Below are 14,121 nucleotides of genomic sequence, written 5' to 3'. Positions count from 1 at the left end.
ATTCAACACCCGGCCATTCACCACATAATCACTCTTTAAACACGCCCAATTTTCTGGGGAGTTAAGTCCTGTTATAATTTTGCTTAAGTGTATTCGGAAATCATACCCCCTTTGAGCCGAGATAATTTAAAATCAAATCCTTTTCATGGCAACTGACATTTTTTGCGCTGCCAATCCAGTGTAATTAATTGTTGAAAATTGAGCCTGAATATCACTAAATAGAAGGCTATTATGTTTGGAAAGGGGTGAAATGATCTACCGCGCTGCAAGGAGACGTCTGCGTGAGCTTCGGGTAAAATCTTTGTTTTTCACATTGTTTGCTTTGTAAAGATTAACATAAATTGACTCACAGCATCAGTTTTAGTGGGAGGCGGAGTATTTCTTGTAAGTTGTTCTTTGGTCATTGCAGATTTATGCTTTTTCTGCAGTGTGCATGAGACACGTTCTCTTGTCATAAAACTCCCAAAACTTTTGCCTTTTTGAAGACGATATCATCGGATGGTATGTGCCTGGCCCGAAGTTAACTTCCGGTCTGTGTTTGTTTTTGGGGGCTAAAATATAACTATTTAATATTTTAATTAATTTAACTTTGATTCATTTTAATTTTAATTTATATGACTATTTATTGTATAATACCTTTATTAAAAACAATTTGTTGAATTTTGAATTTTTTTGTATATTAATTGTATTAAATAAACAATTTGTTGAATGGGTAGTGTAACTTTGTCGCATTTAAATTTAGCAAATTTAGCATTTAAAAGTGGTTCTTCTACCGGTAATCCAGAATAATACTGGCTATACATAATTTTAACTTGCTAGCTATTGTAATTTACTTCTTATTTCTTTTGCTTGTTTTCACAAATAATCTTGTCATGGCTCTGCTTCATTTAGTCATGTCTTTCTTGGTCCTGTAGCAGAGCCATGACAAAGACTTTGGTTATGTGTGGAGAGAAACATATTGTTGTCCTTTTGACAATAATATACGTTCTCTCCAGTGTCTCGTCATTGGTCCCGCCCCTCTCGTTTCCTTGTTATCTTTCCCTGAGTGTTTTATTACCCACACCTGCCCTGTGTCATTATCCCTCGTTTGTCTCTCCCTACATATACCCTCATGTTTCTTTGTCTTGTTGCTCGTGGATTGTACGTTGTACCTGTACCTGTACCTGTACCTGTACCTGTACCTGTACCTGTACCTTTGTGCTCACCGTGTTTTGTATTATCTTGCCTCGAGTCTTTGACGTTGTGTCGTGTTTAGTTTTTTTGTTATTTTTAGTCCTGCTGTTTTTGCCCCCACGTGGGAAGTTTTGATTTACCTTTTGATATATTTAGTTGCCTTGTCTGTTCCCCATTGTGGGTGATTTTGTTTATTATTAAAGTATTTTTGTGTTAACCCCTTCATTGCCTGCCTGCATCTGGGTTCTTCCGCACACCATTCTTGACAAATCTACAGGGACTCTATTCTATATGGATGTGTACCGGAAGTTAGGTTTGGGCCACAAAAGCGGGCATGCGCAGAAACGTTTGTTTATGTTGTTGCTTTGAAACAGTCTTAAGTGAACATAAAATTATTTGTTATGTTTTTTAAAGATCTTGAGTTACATTGTTCACCCTTGTAGGAAAATGAACTATGGTTTTACTATAGTAAAAGTGTATTGATCATGATTTTTGGGGGGGGGTGATTTTAACAACAAATACTACAGTGTTGCAAAATTTGTAGTTTTCAATTCATAGCTAAACTGTCAAGCAAAATGTATATCTCCCAACTTGATTGACATCTAAAAATCTAATCCCGTCATCCATGTCCCCTCCACCCATCACCATCTTTGTGTTCCATTTTCTCAGTGGGTTTTTGTCATTTGTCATGTTGTTGTGTTTTAAATACAGATTGCTTTAAAGATGCATTCTCAATTTCAGCTATTTGATCCTTTTCCTGTCTTCTCCAGTTCTCTTGCATTCGCTCGGCAGCGCATCTGGAGCCTCTGAATTCTGATGTGACTCCTGCTGAGTTGAAACTATTGGCCGGTTGATAGCAAACGGAGCAACACAAATTCTTCATCATACGGCACCGCTGAAGTCCATGGTCAAATAATGACACATTTTTCTCAAAGTGATTATGGATTGACGGCTGCATCTGACTCTTGAGTTCAAACATTAAATTGTGTTTCATGTCCCCTTGAGCTACCCTCCTCCAGCATCATTTCAGAAAACAAGCTGCATTTTAGGTTTAATAAGGGTGACACGTTTTCATTGTTCCAGTCGATTTGGAAACAATGATAAGTTGACTATTACGTATAACAATCAAAACAATTCAGATGGATTTTAAAGTGGGAATGGAGCTTTTGCTCCGAGGGATCTGACTGACAAGGTCCAAATTAAAGGTGCTGTGTGTACTTTTTTGGAGGATCTATTGACAGAAATGTAATATAATATACATAACTATGTCTTCAGAGATGTATAAAGACCTTACATAATGAAGCGTTATGTTTTTATTACCTTAGAATGAGCTATTTCTATCTAAAGACACCGCGGGTCCCCTTGCATAGAATTCTCCATATTGTTTCTACAGTAGCTCTAAACAGACAAACTGCTCTAAGAGCACGTTTTGTAAATAGTGACAACATCTTAGTCCCGCGTCAGCTGCCGTGTAGTGCTTCGAAAGGGAGGGGTGAGCATTGGAGTGAGCCGTTGGTTGCAATTCATAACCTCACCCCTAGATGCTGCCAAATTTCTACACTTGACCTTTAAAAATCTAAACAATTTAGATGGATTATAAAGTAGAACCATTGCTCAGAGGGATCTGACTATTAGGGTCTAAATTAAACCAAACAATTAATATAGAAATTGAAAAAATTGACATAAACAGAAATTTGCTGTAGTAAGTGGTGACTTTGCTATAATGTGACATAGACGAATACATTTTAGTCTACTACATCTAACAGTGCCTTCTTACGTACTGGATGTAGTTGAGGAACATTATTGTATTATATGTTAACATTATGTTGATTTGTGTTGACGTCTCGAATTTAAATTCTCTGTAAAACTAAAACACACTTTTTTTGAGGTTAACTCTATACCTTGTATTAGCAAGCATTCCTCACAGCACAGGTCAATGCCGAATCACCTTTATGCAATTGATTCACACCAAGAACCAATCTTGCTCACCTCGTCTCTCTCACCCCCCTCTCAGTCTGTTCTGTGTCAGTTACCATTGTAACAAATTACAGCACAGCTCTGATATGAAGTCATTGTAACGGTGATTGCTAGCCTTTGAAAATCAGTGATAGCGAGTCAATCAGCGACGCCACTCGAAGTGACTCCAGTGTGATTACCTGAGAGTGTGAAGTGTACAGGGTTACAGGTTCTCTTCTCTGCCAGGCTTACTTAATGTCTCCTTTTAGACCTTTCTCTCTATCAATGTAAAACCGAAAGAAATCACAAAAAAACTTGCTCACTCATTTAGGATTTGAAATCACTCCCTCATTGCTAAGTTGTTGACAATCATTTGCGTGGAATTTGGTTTACACGCGGTGCATAAAAGAGACATTCCGGCTTTTGGGGTAAATAGTGTCACACTCAAGAAAACCACGTCACCGTGAAGAGTTTGATTTGAAAATTACATCACTGACATAATGTTTTTAAATTGAAAGTGCTCATACAGTCACTAAAATTCAAAATTCACACAGAGCTCCACTCATTTCTTGTCTGTGTCAAGACATACTAAAGGAAATGAAGAGAAAATTGGCAGAAAAAAATTAATTCCAGTAAGTGTTGACTCAATGCCAGTACTGAGGTCCTACTATTGCATAATTACGCTTCCCAATGGCAAGCATGATGAATACATCCAGCTCTGCTGTCTAAATCATAGAACCAATGAATATCTCAGTTATTGTCTGCTTGGATTTCATTATGTCTATTCACTTGAAAGTGCATATATTTCCTTTGTGTGTTTTTTATGTTTCGAGCACTATCATTTTGAGCGTAAAAATTCATGCAATAAAGGCCATATAAGTAGCATTTGACTTTCAGAGGTTGAGAATATACACGCTAGACCAGTCTAACCACTACGTCTTTCTTTTGAGAGCACATCCACTTGTCCATTCCGGCATCTTCATTCTCAAGCCTTCCATTGACTGTGTCATTCAAAGGGAATTATACCTTCTTTGCTCACCACTGATACCCAGCTGGTACCCACGGGCAATTAGCCCAGTAAGCATAATTGCAGTAATTTGTTAAGCGCTATGGCAACCTCCATTTAGACCAGAGGTAAATGTCTCTATGCGTGCAAGAGTTATATCTGTTCAAGACGGGCATATAGGCTGGGAATGTACACGTTGTAATGTAAATTTGCTTAGGTTCATCAACAGAGATCTAGAGAGCAGCTAATAGGAACCCAGGAACAGCACCAGGGTGTCCAGCCCTGTTAATACTTGCTGTGATTAATGAGTGCTGTATGTTTAGATAGTGCCCTCTTCAAGCATACAAACTGTCGCTATGCAAACAATACCGATGCTATGAAGATTAGTTTCATCCTCTATTCAAATACACATGAAAAACAATTCCTTTGAGTCTCTCTTTTCCCATTTTGTCTCCCAGAGTTACTCCCAATGGACATTCTCAGTGTTGTACTGTACAGGGTGGTTGAAAGTCTCATGACATTGTCTTGTGAATTATTCTTACCATCAGATTCTTAAACACATATAAATATGTATTATGTGTATTAAAATGGGTTAAAGGGCAGTTTCAGCATTGTGCATGTGACATTTGCAATCAAAACATAAAATGTAAACTTTCAGAGAATGTATTTATTACCAATATATTGGATCATCTGTTTATGTTTTACTAAACTCCTTTTGACAGCGTCTATCAGAAATCAGTCTATACATGTTTCTATTTTAATAAAAGAGAAATAAACATGGATGTGACTGTTTGTAGACAGCACACTGTGTAGGATTTCTGTGAATTACAATGCACATGCAATAATACCCAACAAAGGAAGAAGGGATTACTCATCACAGAACATAAAATTGATACTATATTTTTATTTTCATGTGCCCGTCTGTGAGGAATATGGATTTTTATGGATGTGGTGCAGTTCTGAAAGTGCACTTACCTGACTATGGAAAATCATGCTTTAAAACTTGAAGAGAGACCACAGATTAAAACTACCAAATATTGTCATCTGAGCCACCAGAGAGGGAAACCCATTTGGTTAAAACTTTATTTTTTCATGGTAAGGTTTGCGTGGAATTATGCTGTTTGCCCCAGGAACAGGTGTGATCAATGAATTGAAATAATGCACATTATATTTTTAAAACAGGGACATCTGCTGGTGAACTTTCAAATGGTTGAGATGCACTTCCTATTGTCAGAAATGCTTCAGTATGCACCTTTAGGAGGGTATTCTTTAAAAAAGCCTACATTGATTCATTTGATCTATTCACCTGGGTGTTGATTTATTTACTATATTTTTCCTGTATTGTATTCTAATGTAGTGTATTATGTCAATTCAATATTTTAAGATTTTTATGTGTCATATATAAACATATAATATTAAATACAGTACTATCAACTAAGGGTCAACAAACAACAACAAATCTAAATTCAATTAAAGGCTGAAAATTTGAGATATTGAAATTATGTTAAAAAATTAACATAAGAAATCTAAAACTGACCAAAAATAAATTATTATTATGTTTACTATCCCTGCACAACATTGTAAAATGTATTGGGATACAGTATTTAAAAAGGTAAAAAACACATTTAGTAAAATGTAAAAGGTCATACAGTAGGGTTTTTCATTATTTCTAATTTGCATATCTTTTCAGTAATCGGTTCCACATTTGTGGAATGATCTGCCTGCTGCTACAAGATCAGCATCTGTGGCCATCTTTAAGAACCGTCTGAAAACAAATCTCTTCCGTCAGCACCTGACCGATCATTTCTATATCTTTTCTACTCTATATATAAAAAAACTTAGCTCTGTACACTGTATAGGATTTGTGAGACATGTTTTATTGCACTTATGCTTTTTGTTGACCCAATTGCTTCCATTGTTAATACATTTTTATAAACGAAATGTGAAAATCGAATGATAATGTTAAATTAGGTAACATTGTAATCTGTTAACAATACTTAATGCACATTGAATTAACACGAACAATTGTATTGGCATTAATTAACATTAACAAAAAATGCTTAAAAACAATATACTTGATAGTAAGCTAATGCATTCACTAATATTAAGGAATACAACCTTATTTTAAGGTATAACTAAGGTATAACACTGTCATAAGAACTGCGATTGTGGGGCATTGGTATTGTGAAGATAATGTTGTGCTAGCTCCGCAAAGCTCAGTGTACTAAAGATATTACCCAACAATGATAAACTATTCCTATTTTAAAATGGTGTGTTATGTGTGAGTGTGTGTGTACCTGTAGAGAGAGCTTAAGATTGCTGTTGAAAGGACATGAGAGGTTCATGTGTCCATTTGCAGACACTAGATTAGCACCATTATTTCTGAGCAAACGCACCTGTCCAAATCCCTCTGCTTCAGAGGTCACCATACGCAAACAAATCACTTCCCATCTCTCACTTACACACACAGAGACCAAAAAAATTCAAACACAGTGGACAAATGCTAAATAAATCGATCATCCCTTTTCAGGATACCCTCTCATAAACAGTTACCGACCCCCCCAAAAAACACATCGGTTTATGATGATTATGATTTATACTTGATAACTTAACATAACTTTTAACATAACCAATAAACACAGAATGATAAAGTGCAAGTGATGGTAGCAGACAGTAGACCATGAACAATTGTCAGACGCCTAGGCCCAACTTCCTAAAGATGTGGAGAGGTTAAACAAGGAGATGGTGAGCTAAAACACGAGCAGTGTTAAAACAGCCTAAACACTATGTGAACAAGGCAATGAGAACGTGATGGGTAACCAGCAGGGGCAATATTTTATTGTATAAATAATAATAAGCAATGCCATTTCTTTTCCCAAAACATCATGATGTTCACAACAGACTTGAAATCATCCAAAATGTAACATGATGAGCTTTAATTAGTAATTGTGATCAACTTTATTCACAGTGATTATTTCTATACTTTATGCCAAAAATAAAGTCAGACTCAAACCACTAACCCTAATTTAAAAAAGTAGAAATATCACAGCATAACTAAAGAAATGATAAAATAGATATGTATGATTATTATTACTGTAATTATTTATTATTATTATTATTATTAAGTTCTAAAAGCTCTATTACTGCTTTAGCATGTTAATCATAATACTAATAAATGATTATATTATTATTATTAATATTACTATTACATTATTACACGCTTTAGCATTTTCAGAGCATAATAATAATAATATACTAAAAACACCTAAATCTATCAAAGCATGTGACATTTCTCAGAAAGAACCACAAAACTAATGAGAAATCAATGATAGACATGAGCGACAAATGGAGACAAAGAATGAGACACGTATCTCTTTTTTACTCCAGAGACCTTCTCTCTCTTAATGAACAAGACTGTGTTGAGGGACACCTGAGTTGTCAACTCCACTGAAGTCCTTATTAGATCCTTCACTTCTGTAGCTTGTAAACCATCTTAGCCCGATGCAGTAAGATGTGTCAACAAGTCCATCAGCTAGACAGAAACATTGAAAAGGGGAGGAAAGAGACTGAAAGACAAGCCCCTTGACCATGGCTGGGGGTCCCAGGGGTCAGTAGGTGCTTTTACTTTGTACCATAATGCACAACTGACACACACTCACCAGACTCAACAATCTCAATGAACTGAAGAACGACATGATCATCCAAATGTCATGTCTTGCAACGTCAAAATAATCGCAGGTGGTTACAAAGCTGGTTGAGTTAAAATTCTCAGCTTTTTTGTTTTTGACAGTTCCAACCCTTATAGCTGGCCTTTTCACACTCTATGTCCCTGGCTGTGACAGGCCATTACACAGAGGTGCATGCTTAGGCAGTGTGCTAATGGAACCTAAACCAGCCGTGGAACCTAAACCCCCCCCATCACACAATGAGCTGACACCCAACCACGACGAGCAAATGTCCACACAATAGGGATGCCACCACAATTCTCTGAAGAACTGTCTAATAGAAGACTACAAAGTCAGAGTTTATGTAAAGTAAATAAATATAGACATATTGAACTAAACAATATTTGAATTAAATTGTAAAGACACAAAACCACTATGGCATTTCTCAAAATATTTTGTGAACCACAGAAGAGTCATATACAGGTTTTGAATGACATGAGGGTGAATAAATGATGACAGAATGTTTTTTGGGAGGGGTAAACTATCCCATTAAAAAATTGCTGTCAAATTCGATCAAAATTAAGCAAATATCACCTTTTAAAATTACGATTTTGCATTACTTAGATAGATTTTTGTTTTGTTTTGAATTTTAAACCATTTCTCTTTATTTTTCCATCACCTTAGTTCGCTCATTTTAGGCGTAACCGTGGCACGTCAATTCAACCTGCCATTCAACTTTATTAATTTATTACTGGAGATAATAATGCCTTGTGACATTTATTATTACCAGCCTGAATCGTTTCCATCCGCAGTGGATTTCTAGGAAAATGTCAATCAAAGTGACTGGGAGATCAATTGCACACCTTGTTTTTCCACAACTTTCTAAGAAGGACAAAAGGGAACGGCAATGTTTGTTATGACATAATTCGTGACTTGCTCTAGAACCCCATTTTACCTTCCTGGAACTTCCTGTGATTCTGAAAACTGTGGGCACTTCATCATTTGACTTTAAGGGCATTTGTTTCCACAGTGGCATATTCAGTGTCTGTGACAGCTGACCACAGAGCTAGACGGCATTTTCACACCAGACCTGCTACTGATCAGATAATGGGTCTAATTTAACACTGCACCTGCTGTAAGATACTCTGGTGTAAGATTGCACATCGTAAACTCAATTATTGGCACCATATTAACATCATGTTATTACACCGGGGACCTAAAGTATACTGTCTATATTGCGTTGTAGTTATGCTATAGTCAAAATTCCATACTTCTCAAAAAGCTGGCGTGTATGCCTCTAACTCTTGCTGTAACCAGCTGAAAAAATCAGATAAAATGGCATCTAGGTTTTAATTACAAACACTTCTTTCACTGACAGGGTTGTGATAGAAACATTTGTCTTTCAACAATTCCCTTTGCTCACCATTCAGAGGAAATATGCACTCTTAAAAATAATGGTGCTTCACAATGCCATATACATTTTTTGGTCTAAATGGTTCCATAAAGAACCTTTAACATCCGGAGAACCTTTCTGTTTCACAAAAGAAAAAATGTTCTTCAGATTATAAAAAGGTAAGAAAGAGATGGTTTTTTAAAGAACCTTTGACTGAATGGTTCTTTGTGGAACCAAAAATGGTGGCATCGCTGAAGAACCTTTTAAGCACCTTTATTTTTAGAGTGTAGGTCTCATACAGAGTGCAACATGTTTTGATGGGAGATGTAAAAAAAGATCAAGTAAATAAAGATAGAAAAACAAGAATTGTGGTTAAAATAAATAATAACGAAAAAAACAGAATAATTGCCAAACTCAAAATTCAGCAAAACTTATTTATAGCTTTGGTCAGTCACAGTAAACTGTTAAATTTGCATTTACAGTTTCAAGGGGTATTATGTTTACAGCGAAGACAAAAATTTGATGATGAAATCTACGCATGTTGGATTATATTCTTCCAAACTATAGTGAGATAACATCACACTAATTTACTGCTCTTGTTTACTGTAAATTCACATTATAAAGTTGTCATTTTCCAGTTGATATGTTAATTGTAATTGTACACTTAATTTAACAGTAGTCATGTTTTGAAAGACAAATTACATCTAATATTTAAAATTTTGAGTGAAAAGAAATGACATTGTTCTGGTACCACACTAATAAACAATTCAGTTTATTTTGACTTCACACATCCCAGTTCTCTGAAACCAGTAGAATCTCAAACTGTCTATGCAGGTTGGTCTATGCAGTCCTGTTTGTGAGGTGAAACAAGCCAGTAATTGGTATAATCTCTGAACACTAACTGCAAAACATGATGGACATATCAGTTTGATGACTCTATGTGCTTGAAGTCCTGACTTTATTGTTTTAGACAAACAGTTGTGTATTTATAGGGCTGTAAGTGGTGAGTGAAGTGATTTATTACTGTAACACTTTATTTAATAAGTGCAGAAGTTATTTTGGCAGATACATTAGCCAGCTGTTGACCTGTTTGTTCAAGGACAAGGTAAAAATACCAGTGTTGGTAGTAACGCATTACAAAAGTAACGACATTACAGTAATACTTTTTTGTTGCTGTAACGCATTAATATAACTCATTACATTACTAATACAATTTTGGTAATATTCTACCCGTTACAATTTCAGTAACGCGCGTTACAACAACGCACCTTTTCAACCGAAATGAAGTGGTGTTCATTTTTTATAATTTAGCCTACCAACACTGCGAGACATCACCAGAGAAAAAAACCCTGATTAACATACTCTGTCTCGGCTATTTCCTGTTGCTGGAAACCGATTGTTTTTAGGCATTGTGGACAGACATAAGGTTGTACAGGTATGTGATTGACGCTGTATTTGTCACGCCCCTCCTGCGCTGTGATTGGACGGCCGAGTAAAAAATGACTAGCTTGACTAGCACAATCATGATGCTACAGTGCCCTCCACTGGATGTATAATAAACATCCATTAACTACATTTTAGCATTTAAGAGTGCCTACACTGCTGAAAAAGCATTAGAAATCATCACAGAAATTATATTGGATTTAAAGGTTATAATGGGAATTTTATTGTTTGTAATAGAAACAAATTCAAAGGTCTCTGTGAGTCTCTATAGTCGCCTGAGTAGTAGATGAGACCATTAAATCCTACTGGATGTTAGCCAAATCACACTACAAAAAGGAAATTAATTGGAATTTTAATGGTAAAAGCTAATGGTTCCTAATGGATTTTTTATAATGCCAATTCGAAATTAGTCATTATTTGACTGTTTATGAAAACAGTATTGATTAACTAATACAGTAATTAAATGTATTAAAAATTACTTTATGTGTTAAAACATTACAGCTTTATGTAAAGCTTCATGTATGTTCTATTTTAAATTCAACCTGTTGATATTACGTAAAAGTGTTGTACTGACCTCTGCTGGTCATGATGTGCATAAGCGGTTGCACACAAGAGACACTCGAGTTACAGTAAAAGCCTTGACAGTAACTGTTATTACTGAAATATTATGTAAACTTTTCAGTTTCTCTGTCTGGTCTACTCTGAACTGTAATCATGTTTCTGACTACTGTGACATTTTATAAGCTTCTGGTATCCTACATATCATGACTTAATTGAGTCTTGATTATTGTCATAGCATCTGGTGCACAGCACATTGTATTTGATTCTGGTCTAAAGTAGCCCATTTGGACAGGAAAGGTTCTTCTAACCAACAAGCACATGCTCAACCAGATAACACTAATTGTTTTTGATTTAGAAGATGGTAAATCAGAAATTGATGCTAAGACCACCATGCACAGAAATAAATGTTTTCATTGAAGGCACGGTTCACACAAAAAACTGAAATATTGTCATCATTACAGTAATTCACCCTCACATGGTTGAAAAACCTATTGTCGCTTCCGGACTGAAACCACGTATCTCCATTTTTCATGATTTTTTGTTTCAAAAATATTATACTGTCTTTACCTTCACGCTGGTCTGTTTTTCAAATAATTAACCAATAAAAAGTATTGAAAAAAGCTTGTGAAACTTTGACAACACAAAATGCAGCGTTTTTATTTTCTTTGAAGTTTAATATTACAGTAATAGTAATTGAAATTATGTCAAAACATAACATCTGAAAGCAGCGGGCATTGGAAATGATTGCTGGTCAGTCACCACAACTCCATCTTCACCCTCTGGATTGTCCAAGCATTGAACAGAAATCTGCAATACATCGTCTTTATTTTAATATGCAATAGAAAGCATATTTAATTTATATGCTTAAAATGTTTCAAAGTTGTCATTCTCACCAACAGAACAATTTACACTGTAATATTATGGCAATGCGTGTATGTAGGCATACATCTTGTGTTGTTGTGTTGTGTTGTGTTGTGTTGTGTTGTGTTGTGTTGTGTTAGGCTAGGCTATAGGTTATGTTATGTTATGTTATGTTATGTTATGTTATGTTATGTTATATGTTATGTTGTGTTGTGTTGTGTTGTGTTGTGTTGTGTTGTGTTGTGTTGTGTTATGTTGTTATGTTATGTTATGTTATGTTATGTTATGTTATGTTATGTTATGTTATGTTATGTTATGTTATGTTATGTTATGTTAGGTTAGGATAGGTTAGGTTGTGGCTCACTTTTGGTGGATCAATGGAATGATTATTGTTGGAAAAGTATTCTGAGTCAAACACCACTATTGAATCTTGGGGCTCTGGGTTTTCCACACATTGAACTGGGTGCTGAAAGAAATTGATCTGATATGGAAAAAAATATTTGAGATGTTTCCAGATTAGAGATTAAAGAGTTCAGATGAACCTGATTACCTTCAGCCGATTACTGGTGCTGATACAAGGGCACAATTTCATCACACCTGTCCAGTGCAGGGGGTGAAATGAAATGCAGCATGTGTTCCCCTGGTTTAAAAAAATGTATATTTCTTTTACTATTAATATAAACAGTTTTTCAGGGGAGTTCCCCTTTACTGCAATGGCGGCCATATTAGTGAAAGCAAAAGTACAGCCATCGCGGCTTGTTTGCGTTACGATCAATGTCTGCAAAACAAATTTTCCATTAAAAAAAAGTTGAATTATTTTAGTCTTTTAGTCCTTTTAAATATATATCAAAATATCTTATACGACTACTAATTTCTGTCTCTCTCTGATATTATGATAATTTCAGAGGCCTTAACGGCATCCATTTTGTCATTTAACACTGCGTCATTTATAAGTGAAACTAAGTTAAACTCTGTAAAGTGTAATTGCTGAATTTGTTTACAAATAAGCTAAACAATAGACAGTTAATACCAATTAAGAAGAACTGGTTAACACTTCTGAAAGTATTAATGTTGTTGCCCTGAATTTCTTTATCTGTATCTGCGGCTTCATACCGATGATATCAGTATGCAACACAACAAAATCCACCACAATATCAATTTATAGTCATAAACAAATGTGTCAAAAATACATACCATACTCTTTGATGAGAATGATTAATACTAATTCTTGGTTTCTTCTGTTGAGATGCTGGTGGATATCGGCCCTTACTACAGAAGCGTTTGCATGCGTATAGTGTAAAGCTTGCATGTGGTTGGATGAAAAAACCTCATATCATATGAGCATGTTGACAACATTGCCAACCATTGTTACACAAAAGTCACAGAAAAGTAAAATACTCTTTAATAAACTACTAAAAAACATTTTTCATAAATAAACATGTCACCTCCAATCTTTATTGCCATGGTAGAGGAATAACTTGACTTTTCGGAATTCCACTCCATCTGCTCCATAATGATGCCAAAATCCAGGCTAAATATCCAATGTTGAAAATATTGCTGTACATACTGCCTTCTCTCCTTCGACTGAACAATAAATGAAAATGATGATCATCACACCCTGTGTTTTATCAATAGTTTGAATCTTTTTCATTCTTTTCATATTTTTCATTGCATGATAGGCTTGGCTAAAGGAATGTATTTCATGATGTTTCTGAATATTAACACAAACTTATCCGCATACTTCAGGTTATTAAGGTGCATGTATCTGTCTTTACAGTTTAAAAACTGTATGTGCGTTCATCTTAGCCTGAAGGATTCATCTTACATTAAAGTGAATTTAATTGTGACTCACAGGCTTGTAACTCGGTGTGATAAGACCTCAACTTAATGTCTTGACAATACAACAACCTCTTAAAACAACTTAAGACAACACTGTAAAAAAACTTGTGTAAAAAAATGTAATTTCCCGGTAACTGGGGAGCCAGTAAAATACTGTAAAATAATTGTTTTTGTCACAAACAATAACATGTTTTTCCTGTTATTTTATCTTGCAGTTTATTTCT

The 14,121-nt window shown here is 35.3% G+C and overlaps 1 long non-coding RNA gene across 4 annotated transcripts; it reads right to left on the bottom strand.

Annotated features, from left to right (window-relative positions):
• Positions 1 to 11,837: 11,837 nt before the first annotated feature.
• LOC130570470 (uncharacterized) lies at positions 11,838 to 13,637 on the bottom strand. Of its 4 annotated transcripts, XR_008964967.1 has the most exons (4): positions 13,253 to 13,637; positions 12,609 to 12,698; positions 12,423 to 12,524; positions 11,838 to 12,004 (listed from the first exon to the last, which is right to left on the bottom strand). It is a non-coding gene; the product is annotated as an uncharacterized LOC130570470 (long non-coding RNA). The 4 variants fall into 4 exon arrangements; XR_008964965.1 differs by having other exon boundaries at positions 12,609 to 13,637; XR_008964966.1 differs by having other exon boundaries at positions 12,423 to 12,698.
• Positions 13,638 to 14,121: the final 484 nt, after the last annotated feature.

Source organism: Triplophysa rosa, linkage group LG19, assembly GCF_024868665.1.
Source record: "Triplophysa rosa linkage group LG19, Trosa_1v2, whole genome shotgun sequence".
NCBI classification, from domain to species: Eukaryota; Metazoa; Chordata; class Actinopteri; order Cypriniformes; family Nemacheilidae; genus Triplophysa; species Triplophysa rosa.
This window is presented reverse-complemented; position numbering and strand designations above follow the sequence as displayed.